Source organism: Rhinolophus sinicus, linkage group LG01, assembly GCF_036562045.2.
Source record: "Rhinolophus sinicus isolate RSC01 linkage group LG01, ASM3656204v1, whole genome shotgun sequence".
NCBI classification, from domain to species: Eukaryota; Metazoa; Chordata; class Mammalia; order Chiroptera; family Rhinolophidae; genus Rhinolophus; species Rhinolophus sinicus.
In genome coordinates, this window is record NC_133751.1 from 161,072,876 (window position 1) to 161,096,079 (window position 23,204).

The 23,204-nt window shown below is 39.5% G+C and overlaps 1 long non-coding RNA gene and 1 pseudogene across 1 annotated transcript in view; one reads left to right on the top strand and one right to left on the bottom strand.

Moving 5' to 3' along the window:
- The window catches only part of LOC109451261 (uncharacterized), a 520,178-nt gene that overhangs the window by 400,740 nt on the left and 96,234 nt on the right, over positions 1-23,204 (top strand). The window lies entirely within an intron of this gene.
- The window catches only part of LOC109451225 (tissue alpha-L-fucosidase), an 87,886-nt pseudogene continuing 68,512 nt past the window's right edge, over positions 3,831-23,204 (bottom strand).

Consider the following 23,204-nt stretch of genomic DNA (forward strand, 5'->3'; position numbering starts at 1 on the left):
CCTGCTGTACTCTCCATCACATCACCATATTCAATGTTTTATTCACAGAACAAATCACCCTCTGATATCACCTGGCTTTGTGTTTGTTCACTGTTTTCCCTCTGTCTCCTATAGAAGGTAAGATTCTTGAGAGCAGAAACTTGTCTGCCTTATCCTCCTTGTATTTCCAAACCTAGAACAATGCCTGGCACATTTGTTGGTGCTTAATAAATCTTTATGACATGAATGAATGAATTTCATTGCTCTCACAAGCCCCTATAAAACAACCATGTTGCTAATGGAGTAAGAGCATAACTGGCTTTAAATTTTTTCTTGAAGAAACAGAAAGAGAAATTCGATGCTTGTTGCCTAGGCATGAGATGCACTGGGAGGAAATGAATAATTAAAATGTGAACAAATTAAATGCCAGGGAAGAGCAGAAATAGAGATTGCAACTGATTGCTTTAGTTTGTATAAGCACCAAATACCAGCTGAGAATTAAAACCTTCAATCCGCTGGCACCTTCTGTCTTTATAAACTCAACAACTAACTTGACCTGTTCCCATTAAAACAACTTAGCCAAGCTACTGTCTTTGTTGATATTAAACTAAAAAAGTTGAAGATTCTTTTGACTTTCACATGTTGAAAACAGGATTCTTAGGGTTGATACGGTGTTTCACTGTATTGAGAGACGAAGAATAATGAGATGAGAGTACTGCAGTAATATAACAGATTTTCTGACCGAGAATATAAACTAAAAGGTACAAATGTCCATGTTAAGTGTAATACTACATTTAAGTTTTATCCTCAAACTACACCAGAGTCTCCCTTTCTCCCCAGACTCCTGTGCCTTTTAAAGCTCTTCTGCAACTCAAGATGAAGTCTGTATCAAACCAATGGGACTAGCCTTGCAGTGTTAATAAGATTTTAGTCCCCCAGTTGTGAGTGGGATCTGGGAAATACTTTCTGATTTTCTCAATGTGTTTAGAGGGAGCAGAAGTTTAGGTGGCTCAGTTCACAAGGAAATACAAATTCCTTGTGTTCAAATCCAATCTCTGCCATTTACCAACTTCTGCAAGATACTTAATTTCTCTGAGTTTCAGTTTTCTCATCTGCAAAATGGGCCTGATGTAACTTGTATGGATTAAATGTAAAGCACTTGTTTTCATGTAATCATACAAGACAATCCTTTTACTTATTGCTTTTGGATTTTGAGTTGTAAATTAGAGCATTATCCCCAGGACAAGTTATAGAGTAATTCACCCACACTTTTTCTCTAATACTTTATATGTCCTCTTTTACGTGTAAATTTCCCATCCATGTAAAATTTGTCCTGGTATATGATAAAAGGAACGACTTCAATTTTATCTTTTTGCATGTGGTTATCCAGTGTCCTAACACCACTTATTAAAAAGTCCATCTTTTCCTCACTAGTTAGGGATGCCACTTTACCATACACTACATTTTTACATGCAATTAGGTCTATTTCTGAGTTTTCTACTTTTCCATTTTTTTGGTCATGCATTAATGCAAAACTGTTAATTATACAGGTTTATAATGTGCTTTAATATTATATACCATTTCTCTTCTTTTTGAAGGGTTCCCTGACTATTCTTACAAGTTTATTCTTCCATACTATATAGTCAATTTATCCAGCTCTATGAAAAAACTTGATGGAATCTTTACGGCAATTGCATTAAATGTTTAAATAAACACAAAAAGAACTAAGATCTTTATGATGTTGAGTTTTTCTATGGACATAGTTCATCGTTCCAACTATTTAAGTCTAATTTTACATCATCACAAGTGTTCATTATTTTCTTCATATAGATTTTGAACATTTCTTGTTAAATTTATACTGAGGTATTTTATTTAGTTTTTAGCTATCAGACATGTGGTCTTTTCTTCCATTATGTCTTCTAACTGGTTTTTGTTTGTATCTACTGATTCATTTTTGGTATATTGGCATTGTTGTGGATGTAGTGTGGGATAAAGCAAAAATATATATACCAGGGGTGTCAAAAAAATGTATACAAGTGACCACTTTGGTCAGCATTGTTCAAGCAGTACCATTATTAGAAGTGTCTGGATGCTGATGGTAACCACTTTGAACACCTCTTGTAATTGCAGAAGTCAAATGTGACTTGCATTCATCTTTTATTAACAGTATATATTGAGCAATACAATTTTAATACAGTTTTCCTTTCTTAAAATGTGTATACATTTTTGGGGGACATCGTCTGTATATTGGTATCATTGACAACTGGGATTTTCAGGTTGGGTGAGAGCAGACAAAACTGTAAGATCAATGAGATTAAGTAAAAATCCTGTAGTTCTGAAAATGAATCTGAGGTAGCAATACTAATTCATAATGTGTTTTATGCTTAAAAAGTATACATTTTCTCATTCTGTCCACTGAAAAGGCTTGAAAAATGGCTAACCCAATAGTAGTGAGAACCCCTAGAACTCTGATTGTGTCTCTAAATACTATTTTCCACCAAAAATTCTACTCTTCTTGGAAAGATGGCTTATTCCGGGTCTGAGGCAAGAAACTTAGTAAATGAGTCTGGAATATCTTGTCATACCAGGTAGCAAGGAAGCTGTGAAAACTACTAGGGTTCTGTCCAAAGAATTTGGGTACCAGTTTAAAGAGGATCCAACAGGCCAATGGGATAATTTCAGCATCAGTAGGACGATAAATGCAATGGATGGATTAAAACATATCAAGTATATTTGAATCTGTCATTTCAGTATGATAACAAAAACTAAACTCATTGATCTCCTTTAGAGAATGCCAGGGAACCAATTCTCTGTATTAAAAAACTGGTCTCAGAGTAGCCAAAGAGTCAAGGAGAAGTTTCTTTTCATAGAATTTTTCCAGCTAATAAATGAATAAGGATCAATAGAAGTGGGACATCATCATTTTGCAACCTCCTCATGAATTAATGGATCTAAGCAATGACCACCAAGGACTACTCACACCACCACAGGGAGATAAACATTATGTGCCTCTTAATAGAAGTGCAAACCACAATGTATGACATATGACTGAAAAATAATTGAACCTGAATCTTATCAAGCCGCTAGATCTAGCTACCAACTTACAGCTTACAGCGGCAGAGGAACACACTAAACAACATCACAGGGACACGATCAGCAAAATCCAAAGTGTTGGAAATCCCAGGACAAACAGCCAGTTTCTTCAACGATAACAAAAAAAGCAAGAAAAAAAAAGAGAGATATTAGGGAATCTATACATTTTTTGTAACATGGAAATATTTATTTGATCATACTTTAAAAGGCAGGGTAGAATCATATCCATTTTCTAATAGTGTCATTGTACACGGACTGAATTTCAGAGATGTTGGTTTGCTTTGGAAACTTCTGAAGAGTTGACCATTTAGCAACCTAGTATACTTTTTCCTTCCCCTCCAGATTCTCCTGCACTTGTTGGGGGAGGAGGGCGGGGGTAGAGGTGGAGAGAGGGGAGAGGGTTGGTGACAACCGATGCTAAATAAATAGTATGTAGTTGAACTTGTCAACTTTCTTCCCCTTTCTTCCATAAGCCACAGGGTGACTTGGCTTATTCCTTAGCTGTGGTCATTGATGAAACAAGTAGGCTTATCAAACACAGAGAATGGAGGGATGTTTCCATGGTAGATTATTTCCAAAGGTAGAAATGGATGAACTCAGAGCTTAATGTCTCGGTCCCTTCTTTTGCTGACCAGAGAGAGGTATGCCAGCAACGGAGTTCAGATACTTGGTCCATTGAAACATGGGGGTAATGCACTCAGTTCTCTTTGATTTAAACGTGTTGGGAAAGTCATCTCTAGGTGGAGGAAGAAGTTAGTTTATTCCAAAGATGGTACGATATGAGGAAAAGCAAAGCAGCAAACAGCAGGCCGTGTCCCTTTCCTCTTGGACTCCCAATGATCACTCCGCTCCTTTACAGTCCAAGGAAACTCACCTGAGAGAACAGAGGCTGGTAACTGGGGCAGGGAAATGAGGAGGCCTTTACCTGGATCTGTGGACCACTTCTGATCTTGGAATCCCAGCACGCAGTTCAGGTAGATATGGGGACTTGCAGTGTTAAGAGTCCTGATTCTTTTGAGGTATACCATACAGATACTAGGTTCCTTTCCAACCACACCCTCTGTGGTTTGGACGCATAGATAACCTCCCCACTGATGCTCAGCCACTTCCCAACAGCAAGAAGGCATTCTTAGAAGATGGGGACAATCAGACTATCTTTAGTTGGTCCAACGTTAAGAAGGGAGTTGCCTCCCAAACTTACTATCTGAACAAATACCAAAATGAATTCAGAGTCACTTCAATGTCAGACATGACCACATTCCCATGATAGCCCCCAGATGCCTGGTGATGGTGGCTCCCACTTGTGAGCATAGCAACCTCCCTGGCTTGAATTTACCCCGATGTTGTAGTATCCTCCATGGAAACCAGAGCATTTCTGACCCCATCTGTCATTTACCGCCACCTCATCCTGGATAGGGCCAAGGAAGAAAATCTGCAGAGTTCCAATAAGTATTAGGACATCCCCAATCTTCATGAGTCCAAATCAGGTCAGGTTTGTACCTGTTAATAAGGTCGTACAACTCTGGCATTGTTTTCTCACTGACAAAATGTGTTTTTAAGCCTTTTTTTTTTTTTATCAAGTAGGTGGAGTGGATGGAACCATTGTAAGAGTGCGTGATAAAGTCCACAGTGTCTGTTCCTCTTCCAGACAGCTGTTCCCAACTCACCAACCAAATCACAACAAGGCCCCAGTTCCTCAGCGCTCCAAGACACTTGCTGCCAGGACTATATTCTGGCCCCATGGCTGGCCCAGTCATCGGAGTGGGAGAGGTTGGCCGTGACCGAAGCCAGGTGGGTAGCTGACATGCTCAACGCCCTGGTTCCTGGGGCAGCCGCTTCCCCTTCCAGTGCCACCGGACACGCGTGCAGCCCCAGCCCGGCACTGACCACACCCCAGTGCACTAACAACCTGAACTTTGACTGGTGTGAGACTCAGCAAATCCAGGGTGTAGCAGGGCCTTGGGTGCTCCTGGCACCTACAGCTCGCCCGTGACACCTGTCAATTAAAAGAGGCTTCTAATTCAACAGTCCTCACAAATGGACCTTGTTTGGAACCTGACTCAAGCAAAGCAAACATTTTGTTATGTTTTGGGAAAAACAGGACCACTGTGGTGTTTATGAAAGTAGATGAGATCTGCTGTAGAAATCAGAAAGAACTGAGAGTGTTGGAGTGAGAAGCTGGGGATGGAGAGAGTGCCGGCGACGTGGGATGGGCATGGGACCCTCCCCACCTCTGTGATGCTCATCACGACCTCATTTATCTATTGCCTTGAATGTGCGTCTCGGGGAAATATTTTGGTTTGAATAGAATCTCAGAGTAGGGATCCAGAAAAAGATTAGCTATATTAAACCTTGTTCTCCAATTCGACTAGAGATAAAACAAGAGAGAAAGGAGACATATCTCCAAATTCAATTCTCCTATCTTCAGTTATGTTTTATGGAGAACTTATGTCATTCACAAAAGAGATGTAGTTTCCCCAGGGGAGACAGCAGGTGTACATTTTCTCTCAAGGTTATTTAATTGCTGTCAGGAAGACATATGATTAACAAAACCAAATGCTGGAAATATGAAGTATAGACAATTTTAAAGTGGTTTATATAGTTGATTACAGTATATCATCCGATGTGTTTATTTGCCAGAAGCCTGTCTATCACAGACTGTTCCCCCACCTGTGCAGCAGCACTAAACAGCCTACTGCTTAGCTGTGTGTAAACTCCCACCTGAGGGAATGGCCAGCACCCAGCACAAAATACCATCCCCCGCTGGCCTCTCAGTTGCCCCCTATGCACCAGCTTCACACTAGTGGTTCGACCACCTTAAGCTGAGGTCTGAGGCCTCCTGGCCTGTAGAGTCCCTGCTTTGATGAGAGAGCCCTTCAAGCTCTTTGGAAGGAAAAACAATATGGAAATGAAATGAGAGGATGTTGGGGTCCCTCACTGTCCTTTATAACATTGCTACTCAAAGTGAGGCCCGCTATCAGTGACCTGCGGGTTATTGTTCAGAGATGAGACAAGCACAGAATGGAAAGGGGACATTTAGAACTGCTGAGAGCCATTTGGTTGCATAAGTGTATGTCTGTTGAATCAAATTTACAAAATGGGACTTAAATTTTGTGTGTATTGCTTTTTATTCTGTATTCAGTTATTTTTATTGCACTTTACAAAGTATCAGGCTGTGGCAGACTGGAAATAAGAACGAATCCTTCACCACACATAGTTTGAGAAGCACTCCTGTGCAATCTGCAACCCAGGGGGCTTCACCGCAACACTCCGGCAGTTCCCAAAGGGCACCCAATGGCAAAAATGTGGACCGACAAAGATGATCCTCCCCAAAGGTCAAAGGGTCACTCATAGGTGACAAACAAGGTGTTAAGTCTATGCCAGGGGTTGACAGTTCTAACAAAACCAGTCCAGCAGATCGCCGGTCACACACAGCATAACCCTTCGACTTTTCAATAGTAGTAGGAGAAGCAGCTGCTAAGACTTACATAGGATTTACTATGATGAAGATACTGTCCTAAAGCTTTACATATACAACACAACAAATCTTTCCTCTGTCTTTGGAGTGATATATATCCACACTGATACATGTACACAGGGAAGTACAGCATCAAGTCTGCTTACAGTCATTCCCAGTATAGCCATGAACATTTGCGAACAATGGACCCCTTATGTGGGTATTTCAAGACATCAGGCCAAATATACTAGAGACAACAATTGAAGAATAGAAATGTAATATCGGACATAGGCATTTTGTGTTCAGATATTGGTCATAGAGCCTAGCTGGAAAAAATTTTAGTACAGAAACAGCATTCAATTTTGGAAAATGTGGGGATGAGCTGAATGATGTTTTCGTGTTCTTTTGTTGCGTTTGGAGATTCTCATGAAACAAAGATAAAAAAAAATAAGCAGCAAAGACAACAACAAAGCTTGCACCACAGCATACAGACATTATCCAAAACCAAGTTTTTCATCTACTAGTTTTCTCCCCCTAAATAGACTGTAAGACTGGGGAACATTTTCAGACATTTCTGTACACCTTGCCCCAACATTGGGGTTTAATTAATGTTCCGATTTTATCAATTTTTATTTAACAACAGTCTATTTGCCCTATTCCGCTAAGAATCCTTCTTAGACTCTGTGTAAGGGCAGCTGCTTTCTTCCCACCCTCGTGATTTCTGCAATAACCAGAGCTAACCCACTGCTGTTGGCAGCCAGGTTCTTACTCTGTTTGGCTCTGTAGTGGTAAAAAAAGTTAATCACACACAGATTTTTAGTATATCATTGCAGGGAGGGATTAAGAAGTTCACCCCAAGGGAAATATAAATAGGGGGAAAATTAGCTTCTCTCTTATCTTTCTGTGGCGTTTGTCCCACCTCAGGTTCTGGGGACAAGCTAGCGCTCAGTTCTGTGGGGGTAGTAGATGGTTCCAAACCCACAGGAGCTGTCAGTCCCCAGCTGACTAAAATCTCTTCTTCTCACCAATTTGAACCTAGTAATACAATGTTAATGCTATAGCCCAATCAATTAATATTCATTGGAAGTCCATAACATTCCATAACCATGATTCCTACCCCTAATTAACCATGAATCTCAAGAGAGTCTTCTCCATATTAGCTCCATGTGCTCGAGGAAGGCATGGTTGTAGGCCTCTTCCTGAAGGTGGAGAACCAGAAAAGGAGAGGAAACCAAAGCAACTCAGCCAATTACACAAGGTAGGTTAGTGAAAAGGCAAGATGACCCCTGTTCATTAGTAGGGCTGTTTCCAGGAGAGAAAGTCCCAACTTGTTTGTGTGTGTCATTTCTTAGGTCTCTATAATAATGAGAAGCAGAGTAGTTCCTTATAAAGTAACTTCAAAAAATTATCATTTTATCTTCCCAATAAGGTGATGAGATAGATATTAATAGCTCCATTTTACAGATGAGGAAACCAAGACTCAGGAAGAGTAAGTCCTTGCCCACCTGTTCATACATGTTGGAGTGGAGCCAGGACCTTAACTGAAAGCCTCTGCCTTCGAGCCCAGTAGTCTCTTACCATCATAGCTGCCTTTACGGTCTTGTCCTAAATTTTTTTCTTTTCGATGTTTCACAGGCATCTCGAATTTAATATATCTAAAACTGAATTTCTAATTGTTCCTCCAAATATTTTCTTTCTCTCGTCTTCTGTATGAGAAGTGTGGGAGTTACCTTTGACATCTTGTTCTCTCTGACTTTCCCAAATTGCCATCACCAAATCATGGCAATTTTACCTCCAAAACACCCTTTTGCTACTTTTAGTGCCACCGACTGGTTCAAGCACTCCAGACATTTATTTGTTAAATGCATGTTGAAGTGGAATGTATCCACTTAAGAAGGATACCAAGAGGGCAGAGTAGCTGGGAGATGAGCTAGATTTCCTTTTAAAAATAAGATTTTGAGATGTTTCTTCAAAGGAAAATAAGGAGAAATTAAGCTTGTGTGTGACCTTATTTGCTTGGATATATTAGGTAATATTAGTTGTAGTCATAGTAATATCTTAAATTTGCATTTTAACTTCTCTGAGGGCAACTGGAATCCTTTCTTTAAAAACGCAGAATTTAAATTAAATGCATTGTGGCTTAATAACAAAAGAAATTAATGCTTTAGATAGAGTGTCTAGTTTTCCTCTCACAATCAATCTCTTAAAAGATAGGTAAACAAATTATAATTTTACAGATTGAAAACTGAGGTGCAGAGAAGCAAAGCAACTTGTCCAGGGTCACACAGCTGAGACTAGAATCCAGAATACCCAGGCCCACATAATCAGAAGGTGTTTTTCTTTTTTTTTCTAGTAGGCTCTTCTATATTCGTTCATGCATTCTGTCCTCATATTTTAATACTAAGACAACCCAACAAAAAGCAATCTAGGAAATTCACTGATTTACAAGAAGCCCGTGGCACATACACTATGGCCCAGAGACCGTAGTTCTTCTTTTGTTGCTATTCTAGAGATAGTGCTTGAGCACCAGAAAATCAAAAGTGAAGACTTAATAAGAATTTTCTTAAAGGACAAGAGCATTAAAAATAACTATAGCTATAATAATTTGTTAAAGAATATACAATATAAAAAGAAGCAAACTGTGACATCAAAAACATAAACAAGGAGAGTAAAAGGGTTTAGCTTTTGTATGTAATTGAAGTTAAGTTGTTATCAGCATTGACTGCTATATCTATAAGATATTTTATATAATGTTCATGATAAACACAAAGTGGAAACATACAGTAGACTCACAAAACATAAAGAGAAAGGGAATCAAAGCATATCACTATGAAAAATCATCAGTTCACAACGGAGGACAGTAAGAGGGGAAGAAAGAAACAAGGGTACTACAAAGCAGACAAAAAGCAATAAGGTAGCATTAGTAACTCCTTACCTGTCAATAATTACTCTAATGTAATTGAATTAAGTTTTCCAATCAACAGGCATAGAGTAGCTGGATAGATTTAAAAAACAAGATCCAACTTTATGCTGCCTGCAAGAGACAATGTTCATATTACCCAAAGCCATCTATAGAGTCAATGAAATCTCTATCAAAATTCCATTGGCATTTTTCAATTTAAAATTCTAATATTCATGTGCAACCACAAAAGATCCTGAATAGCCAAAGCAATGTTTAAAAAGATCAAACCTGGAGGTGTCACACTTCCTGATTTCAAACTATAGTACAAAGCTATAGAGATCAAAACAGTATGGTCCTGGCATAAAAACAGACACATAGACCAACGGAATAGAACAGAAGCCCAGAAATAAACCCTTGCATATATGATCAACTAATATTTCACAAGGAGACAAGAACACTCAATGGGGAAAAGATAGTCTCTTGAATAAATAGTGTTAGGAAAACTAGATAACCACATGCAAAAGAATGAAACCGGACCCTATCTTATACCATACACAAATATTATCTCAGAATGGATTAAATACTTAAATATAAGATGTGAAACAATAAAACTTCTAGAAGAAAGCATGGGAAAAAATCTCCTTGATATTGGTCTTGGTAATAATCTTTTGACTATGACACCAAAAAAATACAAGAAACAAATGAAAACATTAATAAGCAAAACTACATCAAACTAAAAAGCTTCTGCACAGCAAAAGAAATAATAAACACTATGAAAAGGCAACCTATGGAATGGGAGAGAATATTTGCAAATCATATACATATTTGACAAGGAGTTAGGATCCAAAATACCTAAAGAACTCATACAATTCAATAGCAAAAAAACAGAGGCGCTGAATAGACATTTTTCTAAAGAAGACATACAAATGGACAACAGGTACATGAAAAGATGTCCAACATCACTAGTTATGAGTAAAATATAAATCAAAACCACAATATAAGATCATTTCACACCTGTCAAGATGGCTATTAACAAAAAGACAAGAGATAAGTGTTTGCATGAATGTGGAAAAAAAGGGAACCTTTGTGCATTGTTGGTAGGAATGCAAATGGGTGCTGCCACTATGGAAAACAGTATAGATATTTCTCAAACATTTGAAAATATTAATAGAATTACCACATGATCCAACATTCCCACTTCTGGGTATATATCTGAAGGAAATGAAACAGGATCTCAAAGAGATATCTGAACTCCCATGTTTACTGTAGCATTATTCACAACAGTTAAGACATGGAAACAACCTAAATGTTTATCAAAAGATGAATGAATAAAGATGTGCTGTATATACACAATGGAATATTGTTCACCCATGAGAAAGAAGGGAATCCTGCCGTTTGCAACAACATGGATGGACATTGAGGGCATTGTGCTAAGTGAGATAAGTCAGGCAGAATAAGTCAAATGCTGTATGGCACCACTTATACGTAGAATCTTAAAAAAAGTTAAACTCATAGAAACCAATAGAATGGTGGTTACCAGGGGCTTGGGGGTGGGGGAAACAGAGAGATGATGGTCAAAGAGTACAAACTTTCAGTTATGAGTAAATTTGGGGATCTAATATTCAGCATGGTGATTATAGTTAACAAAACTGTATTACATACTTAAAAGTTGCTATAGAAAGTAGATCTTAAATGTTCTCACCACAAAAAAGAAATGGCAGTTACGTAAAGTGACTGACGTGTTAGCTTACACTATAGTGGTAAGTGTATCAAATCAACATGTACGTCTTACACTTACACAATGTTACATGTCAATTATACCTCAATAAAGCTGGGAAAAAATATTTTTCTTTACTGGTAAAATGAAAATCCTTCAAGGGAAAAAACCCACAATGGCACATTTCTATAATATTCTCTTGCATGCTGGTTCTTTTTGCACTGGATACAAATGCTTCATTAAGTGACTTGATAATGCTGATCTCCTCTTTAAACTACCTACCTATTTGTTTTCTCTTATGGTCCTTCTTAGAATCAGAAACCATAAGTGCTAAAGAAATTCAAGAAGCAATCTAAATAAATTTTTCAATTTACTGTTTTATATAGATCAAATTGGGTCACTACAAAATACAATATTTAGTGTCAATTCTCTGTAGCCTAAGTGAAATATTTCTTTTCACTCCAAGTCCACGTTGTTGAAAAATTTACCATGAACTTCCCCCAAACTAGGTCTTAATGCTAAAGTACACTCCTAGAAGTACAAAGATACTAAGTTAAAAAAAAAAAAAATCTGTCAATGATGTAGATAAAAATGAATGTTAGAGCAATTCCTGGGCAGCAGAGAAAGACTCCAATGTTTACATAATCCCAATGTGCATATGTGGTTTCTTCTACATTTTCCTGCTAAAACTCATCTGGCTTTGCTCAAGACCTCAAATGCAGTGAATTCTGGGCAGCACCTAATATTTATTCATAGCATTGTCAAGAGCATCTTTGCAGTTCTTGCCAAGGTCTGTCGTTGAATATGTTTATCCAGCTGCATGGCAAAAACATAATACGCAGTCATCATTTTACTCAGTCACCCACTCAATATTTTCTTCTATGATTAAATTAACTCATAAATATTACACTTTTAATGCCAGAAAGCCATGGTTCATCCAGGCAGTTGAATACTTGTTTGTCCATTTTCTAATGTTGCTGGGCATGCAGTCATTTCATTATAGAGTTTGAAATAATGAAAATCATTGCATTTACTTAACATGCACAATAAACTTCCATGAGGTCCACTATTTTGAAGTGTAAGGCCTTAGAAGAAATTTTGGAAGAAGCACCGAAGGGGCTGGGTTGGAAATGGTTTTAGTGTACATAGGCAAATCTGCTCTGATGGCCCAATGCAAAGGGAAGAAATGACGGCTTTATTTGCAGCTGTCACAGGTTCTTGCTCAGCTGAGGAAAGTTTCAAATAAACACACGTATCTTGGCCTTGTTTGTATTTGATTCATTACCAGACGGTACTCGTGAACTGTGTAGGCTATTGCCATGTGCCATGGCATTTCAGAGACTTCTTCCTTTAAACATCCACCTCCGGTCTGTGCTGTTTTTTGTTTTTTTTAAAGCAGCCAGCAGATGCCTTACACACTCGTTTACATAGGAAAAGGATTGCAGCTTAAAGGCAAGAATCAGCCTTTGCCCTCCAATGCTCTTCCTGGTGACAGCAACACAATCTGCATCTACTCCTATGTAGATTCCTGGCCCTGGAGGCAAGAGCCACGTACCACAGGACCCTTCTTGAATCACCTTCTGAATGAATCACCTTCTGAATGAAATACAGAGGGTGCCAAAAACATGTGAACACATTTTAAGAAAGGAAAAAAACTGTATTAAAATGTAATACTCAATATATACCGATAACAAGAGATGAATACAAGTCACGTTTGACTTCTGCAATTACAAGAGGTGCTCAATGTGGTTACCATCTGCGTAATTTTAATACAGATTTTTCCTTCTTAAAATGTGTATACATTTTTTTGGCACCCTCTGTATTTAGAGCTGGCACGGCAGGACAGTTAGCTTTTCTAGAATTGTATCCAAATATGCACGATCATTCTGGGAATAGCCTTGGTTAGCAATTGCTCATAATGTCAACACTTTTGGAAACTTTTTACAGTCGTTTTATTGTTTTTATTTCAAAAATAAAACTTAAAGGAGCTTGAAAAGTAGGTTTTTAGATGATCACACAATGGCCTGAGTTCCACGGTTTCAGTTCTGTGCATTTTACTTTCTGTGCACCCACTGAAATTAACCAAAATTTGAACAAAGACTGTGGATAGAAATGAGCCCTAACTTCCTAGACTACTGGGTGCAATGCACGAGCTGAAGCGTTTGGAAAGCACTGGCCCTGGGAGAAGAAGTTATAGCACACAACATATGGGCTTTAAAATCTGGAACTATCCAAGACAGAACAAGAAAGCTATTTTCACTTTACTTGTCCCTTTTTTTTCCTCCCTCCCAAAGATGAATGATTTCTAATCACATTTTATTTTCATCTTTAGAGCGGGTTCCCGAAAAAGCAAGGTCAGATTAAAACTGCTGGTGAGTTTGCAGCCCTGTCCAATGATTACCTAATGCATTTGTGTCATCTGCTTTCCTTGCTGTGTAAAAACACACTAAGGAAATGTGTAAGTCCACTGAATTGTTCCCAACTCTTTTATTCACCTTTCAGTATGCTAGTTCCTTCCCTTGGCATTGATATCATTATGCATTTGTCAAAGATAGACTGTCACTTTAGGACCTCTATTATGTGCAAGAATTGGCAGCAAATTTTGCCACTGGGATTTGCTTATATCCTCTGTATGTTATTGTACTTCTTTGGCATTCAGTAAATTCCATACACCCACTTCTTTGATGTTCATTCCAGCCCCTAAATGTGGAAACAATGACTGAAATTTTGGATCAAAGCATCTGTATATGGCAGGCAACACAGCTCTCTGATAATTCACTAGAACAGAGAGCCCTCCCCTCCCCAGTCCCCCCTAAAATCTAGACCAATAGTCTTCCTACAGCAGCTCTGGCTTCCCCAATGCACGGGAGGAAGGTAAAGAAAACAACTCCAAGGTTTTAGGAAAAAGAAAGAGACTAAACTAGACAGCTAAATTGAAACTCATGGTCATTTCTAACTACCGAGAAAGCTAATGACTGTTCCAATTAGTTCTCTCATTCCTTTTTACCGGGTGTTGCTCTATTCTAGCACTTCTACTGGGCCAGGCTTTTTTCCGGTTGGGAAAGTCTCCAGAGCTAATTTCTGTATAATGTTAGCTGCACACGATGGCTCAGATTTTCTAAGATGAATTTTTAAAAGAAGAGTGAAAGGGTCCTTGAATTAAGGCATTATAAAAGTAATTGAAAAACAAAAACGAAAAACCCAGAACTATCAAAATTTCAGCAAATTACTTTTGCAAACTAGAATTAGCTGTCTGGAACACATTTTCAGTGTTTGCTTTTGCTTTACTCCTGGGATGCCAGTGCAAATAATTACTTCATTCAATTTATTTCACAGGTCAACTTTGACTCATAAAAGCATTAAAGCAGGTAACCCCCTAGGGATGTTGGAAAGACAGATGAGCCAGTAGATATGAAAACTGTTGTAAGCTCTTTGAGGAAGAAAAAGGCACTTTATAAATCCAGGGTATTTTATGGTTATGTTTTCACTTCACTCCATTTGGTATCCAGAATGTGCTAGTTATAATTAATACACAATGTTGGGAACTATTATAAAAGTACCATACGTCTTTTAAATATAGTGAAGATAATTGTGTTTTGGGAACCTCATCCTGTGTAAATTAGAATTCCCAGTAGAATGTCATAATTGAGAAGTGAGCTGACTGCACTGAATGGAGAAGAGAGTCATCTTAGCATGATAGTGTGTGTTCAATCAAAAGGTAGAGTGCCAAGGAGGTAACATGACAGCCCTTAAAATACCAGTTTCAGATTGCCCAAGTGGAAAGTTTTTACTGCCAGACATATGCAACAGTGACATCCAGCGGCCATAGCGATAATTACAAGTGTGTCTCAAAATATAAAATAAGTTTTATGTTGTGATTAAATATTCTGTATTGTTAAATGTTGTCTACCTTTTTTATCTGGCCACAATATAAGTCAATAATTCAGGCTGGATGCTAAGTAAAGCAAAAGGCATTTTGTTTATTGACTAACTACATTTCAAAGTCTGTTGTTCCATTATTATTTTGTTTGTTTTTTTAATTTTACTAAAATGATAGTGGATCTACTCTCCAAGGCCCTCCGTGACCCTCCTCAGCACACTTAGATATTTTTGCAAGTGCAAATGGGACTGCATGCATACTTCAGACGCAGCAAAAATGGAAGCTGTTTTTGATCCCACTGTTAAATACTCCGGGAAAGTCATCTGCGACCCTGAACATTTTCATTGGTGTAGAATTGCTCTAAGAAGTTCATTAAGATTTTTTTCCAAGTCATTGAAGAAGAAAAAGAAGGGGAGAAAGAGAAAAAAAATGAAAGGAAAATAAAGGAAAGGAGGACGGAAAGAAAAAAAAATGAAGGAAAAAAAAAACGGAGGAAGAAGGGGGGAGGAAGGGAGGAAGGCAGGAGAGAGAACAAAGAACAGGACTACTCATTGATCTTTAATAACTACTCATTAATATGATAATATATCTAAAGAGGGAATTCAAAGAGATATTAGTCTCCAAGATTTTTGTTGTTATAAATTGCACTCCTTCAACTGCCAGGCAATTAATTGATAAAAAATAATAATAATTTTCATTAAGAACAACTCCAAGAACATCTATTACTGCTTTCAAGTACCTTGAACAATGTCACTTGTAAGAAGATGCTTAAAAAGTGTCCCTCTCTCCCACGTTGGGTCAGAATTCTGGAGGGAAGTCTGTTAGGTCACCTGGGCCTGTAAGTTATTTGTGTCTGTGCCAATCCTGAGCACACCAGGTCCCTGCTCACCAACTTCCCAGGGGCAGCCCTGCAGAGAAACCATCGCCTATGGCCAGCTACTTCTCCATCTCAGGCTCCCTCACGTTGGGAGGTTTTCCCTTCAACTATCTGCTTCTTGAAAGTTCTCAGGATGGGAAGAATTTAAACATGCCTCTTTCACTTCCTTCTTGTTAGAAGGGGGGGGGGGGAATTAAACAGACAAAACATCTACCTAACTCTAATAAGAAAGTACTAAAATCAAGAAAGACATAACTTCATCAAAATCCAAATGCCCTTTAGCTATAATATCCCCTCTTTTGTGCCCAAATGATGGAGGAGAAAGAAAATTACAGAAACCGTGTTGGATTGAAGGAGGGCGTGCGTGTGAGACCTGCGATTTCCATTAAACGAAGAACACACGGACAAAGGGATGGGGATGGTCTGCAAGGAGAGTCTGGCAAATTCTTCCCATGTGTCAGTGAGCGTTAGAGGAGATATGCACTGAAACAGAGCAGGTAAAGCTGCAGCCTCTAGCCAGGTTTGTTGGCTTTTACAAGGCCTTTGAACTGCAAGCTGGATTATCCAGATACCAAAGTGAAAGAATCCTGCGTTCCTATCTCTGCTTTCATAGTATCCTCACTTGGAGATTCTCTGGCTTCTTGCTTCTCTTAGTAATATTCACAGCAGGGCTTTGTGGGGAATAGATGGAGAATTAGCATGCCCACGTCTCACCTCTCCTCAGAGTTCTGCAGGAGTCTGGCTGGGCTAGCTCTTATCTTGTGCACCCGGAAACCCTGATGCGATGACTTCTGCAGTCAAGCCCTGGGGTCCCTCAAGAGTAACAGGGGAACTTTCCCTTGACATGCTGGGGTCTCCGGAACCAAGTTCTCCATGACCACCAGCTCCTGCCAGTCCGAGGAGCAAGAGGCTGGTCTGAGGAATCAGTTTCCTTCTTTTCTCCCTAAAGAAAAAACCTGTCTTGGGAAGCTCTTTTCAGTGTTTCAGGACAAAAAAAAAAGAAGAAGAAGAAGAAGAAAATGAAGCAGTTGCACGATACGCATCTCCTCTCCAGGCTGACAGGGTCGGGTATAGTTTTACTGTAGTATAGAATCTAATAATCGATTTAATTTGTTCAGAGTGATGTCATAAATACACAGGTGGCATTTGGATGGAATCATATGTCATAAACCTGTCTGCTCCTATCTGGGTTCAGAATACAGAAGAACCTGTTTTACAGACATTCTAGAATTTTTACATGGTCAATTGGCTGGTTTTGTATTCTGGAACACATCAGAGCATCTGCAGGAAAAATAAATAAATTCTACAAAATGGTGGCAAGATTCCTGATTTACTGATAGTGCTGGTTTGAATTTTCACAAAAATATTTAGCTATAGGACAATGTATTAGGCATATTCTTAAAGGTAAATAACTGCAGCCAATAAAAGTACGGCCTATAAAGGGTCCTATCTTCTACTAGTTTTCCACACCGAGAATTACTACCGGTATAATCATGGCTCCCTGCACACTAATATTTCCTCTGATACAGTATGATCAATGTTGTGGAAAAACATTTATTATATTTCTTCTAGCTACTTAAAGGCATTACTGAATTATGGGCATCGCAAAACGAATCCACTGTGCATTTTTTCTTTATGTGACGTTTTTACAATCTTCATTTTCTGCTTTGCAGCCACTGAGCTATAGAGATCCACACTTTGTCCCTCTTACAACTGCCACTGGGGCCACCCTCTCCTTTCTGCTTTATGACATCTGAAATGCACTTCATATGATAACATTCCTTGTCATTTTGTGCTGGACTCTTATTTGAAAGGAAGAAGTTATGAAAGAAATTAAACCATCGATGTTGTTAATAAGACTAATCTCCTTAGTTAACAAAGGTTATGAAGTTTAGACTGAGAAAAGGACAAGGGCAGGAGATGGTATTTTACGGAATCATTCCAGAAGAGCTGATGGACTCTGAATGGGTGTGGGTTTTGCAGTTTTGACATTTAACAATTTTATTAACATCTTTGCTTATTATATACCTTAATCCATAGGATCTGCAGCTGGGAGACAGTGTCCAGCTAACAGCCCATGTTTCAGGCCCTGCCAGGGGATGAATCAATTAGCAAGAGAAGCAGTGATGCAAATGCTCCGGGGTCACTCTGGATGCTGTTTGCCTTTTTGATAGAGAAAGCACGCCATAAATAACATCACACCTCAGGAAATCATTCCGGGAGGCCCTGATGCCGGCGGGACTGCTGCCTGGGACGGAAGGAATCATTTGCTTGTTGTGTGTATTTCCCTCATCTCAGTCAATGGAGGATTTGTAGTAAAATCAAAGTATTTAAAAGGAGGATAGTATGTGGTAACAGAGGCATGTTTAGTAATTCTTTTAGTACCAGAACCCATGATTTATGATCCAGAGTTATAACCAACTTTATTACAAAAATGACTTCACCCATAATAACCTTATTCAGGGCTCTCTAGAGAATGATGTAGTACCCAACAGCATTATAATCTAGCAAATATTCACAAACAATTCCCACCTCAGTCTCATTTCCACCCCCTCCCCCAGGCAGGCTTCCTCTTTACCTGCTGGGGGTGGGGGGGTTCCAAGGCAAGGTTTTGTGCTGTTTTCTGTGGGATTTGCCCAGATCAAGCATTGATAATAAGCCAGGACAGAAAGCTGCCTCCTGGGTCTCAGTCACATCTTCCCCAACCTGTTCCCTGTGCCATAATGAGCAGAAGACACCCACTCACCACTTATTTCATCCCCACTCAGAGCTTTCCTCACTCCCTGCACTCTCACTCTACCATAACTCAGATCCCCACCACCTTAGGTGGGCTCACTAAAGCTCCTCTCCTCCCCCTTTCTAATTGCCATGGTAACCAGGCTGTACTAAAGCCGCCAGGGCTGGGTGTCCTAGCAGGGTCCCCTGGGCGTACCAGGATATAGGAGCTAGCCCTCCATCTTATTAAACTCCAGTGTCAGTTCCTAGCAATTGTTTTAAATTTATACCCTCAGAGTGGTTTAGTGGGATTACATGTCCATTTGCATTAAAACAGGATTCTGTCATTAAACTGCCATGCAGTAAGCTTTCTTGGGACAAATTAACGAGCTCTAAATATCATCAAGTAGAAGTTCACTTCACCAAGATGGCCAACAAGGGGGGCAGAAGGAAGTGGCTGCTCAGAAATCTTAGCCCAGGAGAAATATAAGTGCCAACCAAGGAAGGAGTTCTTGTCCTGTTTCCTCACTGTGAGATAAGTGGCTGATTTAGAACTGATCTGGGAGAGTTGGCGACATTCTCCCTACTCACCAAAATCCTACAGTTTACCTCTTAGTTCCTTATTCCAAGTATGCCTTTACCCTTGACCTTGGCTGCTGAAATTTGCTGATGGACCATTGGTCCCTTTACTCTGTGTCAGTGTCCTAGTATCATTTGCTTTACTCTGTTGTCTATCTGTCCTTATGGAACTTGTGTGCATCTGAGGTGCCTGGAAACAACACGCACACAGCACCGCATATAGCCAAGTGAGTGCTCCCGACTCTAAAATGCCTGGACGGTAGGTACAAGATTGTCTGGACCATCAGTCAGGGGCCTGGACCCAGGAACACATGACCTTACTCTAGTCATCTAGAAGCAGAATAGGAACAGGTGACAGTTTTTAAGTGAGATTGTCCCTGCTCACAAGTATTACCAGCACGCGCACTTACAAATACATGTTCATGTCTGCGTAGAAAATTTTCATTAAAAACAAGTAAATCAACCCCCAAACCTTCCTTTATGGAAAGGAAGTAAGACTGGCTGCTACACAGACATCCCGACCCACATACACTCTGATCTCATTTCTGTGCAGTCTTAACAGGGGACAGCAGTGCATGATTGAGACACTGCTATATTTAGGAATGACAAGATGGGCATTATTAATAGCTTAATTGACATTAAGGCAATTACCCCTACCCTTATTACAGCTTGCAGAATTACACAGAAAATACTGGCTGAGGCCTTTTTTCCCTAGAGCTACCCAAGGATACAGCATTTTATTTCATGCCAGATCCCGGCTTTGACATTAGATACTTAGCCATAGAATGATTCCAGTAAATCATTATAAATGCATTATAATAAAGATGTTATGAGCTATCAGATATTAACCCCCAACCCCTAAAGAGAGATAAATAGTCCAGTTGCACGATTCTCACTTTTGTTTCATAAGAAATAAGCTTTTGCAAAGAGCAACTGACTAATGAATTATAAAATGGTGTGTTGAGCTCAGATAATTAAACAATGCATTTTAGTGTCTAGTGCAGAATGAACACTAAATCATACACAAATAAAAAGGGAAAAACCTAAACCCCAAGCTCAACTTCTATTTTCAAATAACATTACAGTTGGTCTACAGTCTAGAAATGCGTCAACTCTTTTCTTATCTGATTAGAGGGGTTTATCAAGTATAAGATCAAGACACAAATAGGTCTACTAAACCAAGAGTCAGAACAAGAATTCTGGAGGTGCTAATTTCAGATAAGCTCACAAGGTTATTTTAATGGAGATTTTACGTGGAGATTACCTTTCTTTCCAAAGTATTTACTGGGGCAAAAGTCCAGAAGAATCTGGAAGTTTCCAAGTTTCCTTATACTTTTATATTTTTATCTCTGAACTCATAATAAAACATATTAGTGGATGGGGGGGGGGGTTAAAAACTCTGGTACTGATGGTGGTCTTGGCCTTATGCTGCCAGAAAGTGGAGGGGTGCAGAAGTTGGTTTGGGTTCTAACCACTGTCCTCAGGTATGTCATCATGGCTGGCAGGGCTCCATCTAATGGTCAACCTTGGATCACCATGAAGTTTTCACCTCCAGTGGCCCCCATGCGGAGTTAGTTTGCCATTGGCTGCCATTTCCGGCATGTCCTGGATTTGCCACAAGATTTGAAGCTGCACTTAAGCACATTCTGAATATGCGTTTTAGTTTTTCCAGCCTCTCAAAGAATGTGGTGACCGCCTTGAGGCAGTCTTCCGTTTCTTGGTCAAACAGCACACCACTAATGACCATGTGGACGAAATTAGAGAAGGTCTTGGACTCTGTGTGGGCAGTAACCACCTGTGCCGGCGAGCAGGACTTCTCTGGAGCACCTGGTACATCGTGTTCCACTCAGCCAGTCCTCCCCTCTGCTCCACTCAAGCCAGAGCACACAGCCCAGTCCCCCCTCCACTTTCCCATCCCCCCTCTGTGCAGCTGACTTCATCTTTCTAAGGATTCTTTTCTTCAAATGTAAGATGAAGATACTAATAATGCCTGACATAGTGTGTGAATACTAAATGAGGTCGGTTGTGTATAGATCTATCTATGTAAAGTATCTATTACACAACACATCCACAATTAAATTGTATCTATTTTTATTTTAGCTATCTTGTATTTTTCCTCTCCTGCTTCTTCTCTCTTTATTCTACCCTGACATCTCCCAACTCCCACCACCAAACACACACACATACACACACACACACACTTGCAAATCTCTGAAGGAAGAGACTTGGACCTATGCACTCAATACCTTTCTAGCACAGTGTTTTGTTTAAGGCATACACGGTGTACATGCTAGTTTTCCTGCACAATATTAATAACAACAGCTACTAATAATAGTTAACATCTTCTGACCACTTAGTATGAGCCAGGTACTATGCTAAGTATCATAACCTTATTTAAGTCTTACAACAAACCTGTGAGACAAATACAATTTTCATCCTTATTTTATGGGAAACTAAAGTTTAAAGACATTATATAACTTGCTCAAGGTCACACAAGCTCATAAGTGAGCAGCCAAAATGCAAACCCAAAAACAGTCTAGATTTGGAGTCTCAGCTCTTAATTGCCACTGCATTGAGCTGATTTTGTCAGCTTTCTTCTCTTTCAGACAGGGTTCCATCAAGGGATCAGTCATAAGCACATACCCATTCTTAGATGGATGACCCATAGGACCTTGATCTTTGGCATTCCAGGAAGTACAAAAGTGTATGCTAACTCTAGTTTACAGCTGTCCAAAAGTTACTTGTTTGAAAACTCCCAGGTCATTACATAAAACCATCCAAAAAGACTTTACAATTGCGCAGCCCATAAAGTTAATTTCACTTTGAGGAATGTGTCTGAGGGAGGTGACTCACTCAGTTATGTATTCAGGTTGGTGGTCACAATAGATGGAGCTGTCCTGTCATCCTTGACACCCTGGCTTACTGGCAGCCTCGCTCCATCACACTGTCACAGGCAAGGGATGGCCTCCCAGTCTTGGCTCAGAACAGTTTTGCTTCCTAATGGCCCAAGCCTCACAAACCCCACACCTCCCTTAATTAAAGAAGCAAATTAAGAGGACTATTTCAACCTTAGGGATGAATTATCTTAGTAATAAGATTGACATTTTATTGGATAAAAGGTCACACATGGGTTTATAAAAAAAAAAATGCTGCCTTCATGTACAAGGACCTGTGGGAAAGATTGCCTGAGGTGGAGAGGGGTTTGTGTAGCCCAGGAGATTTACTTCTAAAACAGCCACCAGAGGGACTAAGAGTGAGGCCTGCTGCAGCAGAACACAGGCTCACTCTCTGTTCTGCATTTGTCCCTCAGGCACAGCAGCTAAATATTTGGGATCTTCCATAGTCTTCATTTCAAATTCGCTGATTCTGAGTGCTGTGGTGGAAACTCCTAATGTCACAAAGAGTTAGGCACCCTCTCCTCTCAGGCACATGGAGGCTGTAGAGCTTGGCTTCCTGGTCATTAAGTAAGCCATGTGATTTGTCTGTTGTTGTGACAAGAAGTGTTGTGTGTCACCTCCAGGCCAAATCATTTGATTGTCAGTGGAAGACTCCCCAGTTCTTTTCATTCCTGCAGAAGTGAGCTTGGAAGCATCTGTTGAGATGGCAGAGGGGCCTGTGTCCTGAATGACCTGATGGAGCCGAGTCTTCCACAGGCCCATGTTAGACATGTAGCATCAGCAAGAAATTAACTTTTATTGGATTAAGCCACTGAAATGTGGAGATGTTTGTCACTACAGTGAAACCTACCCAACTCTGACTAATCCAGACGCTGACTTTTTGTTCAGAAAATATGGTCCTTTTTTCCAAGTCATAAAACCTTTACATTTTTTCCAATAGCTTTATTCATTCATTCAGTGATTTACACATTTTTTTCATCCTTTTGGTATATTCTTAGATGCCTAAAATTGCCAGATGACCCCAAATTGGGCAGAGAGGTGGTTTTGTCCTCATCCATTGATAAATATTAGTACTGTGAAATAAGTGGCGGAAATCAAAGAAAATGAG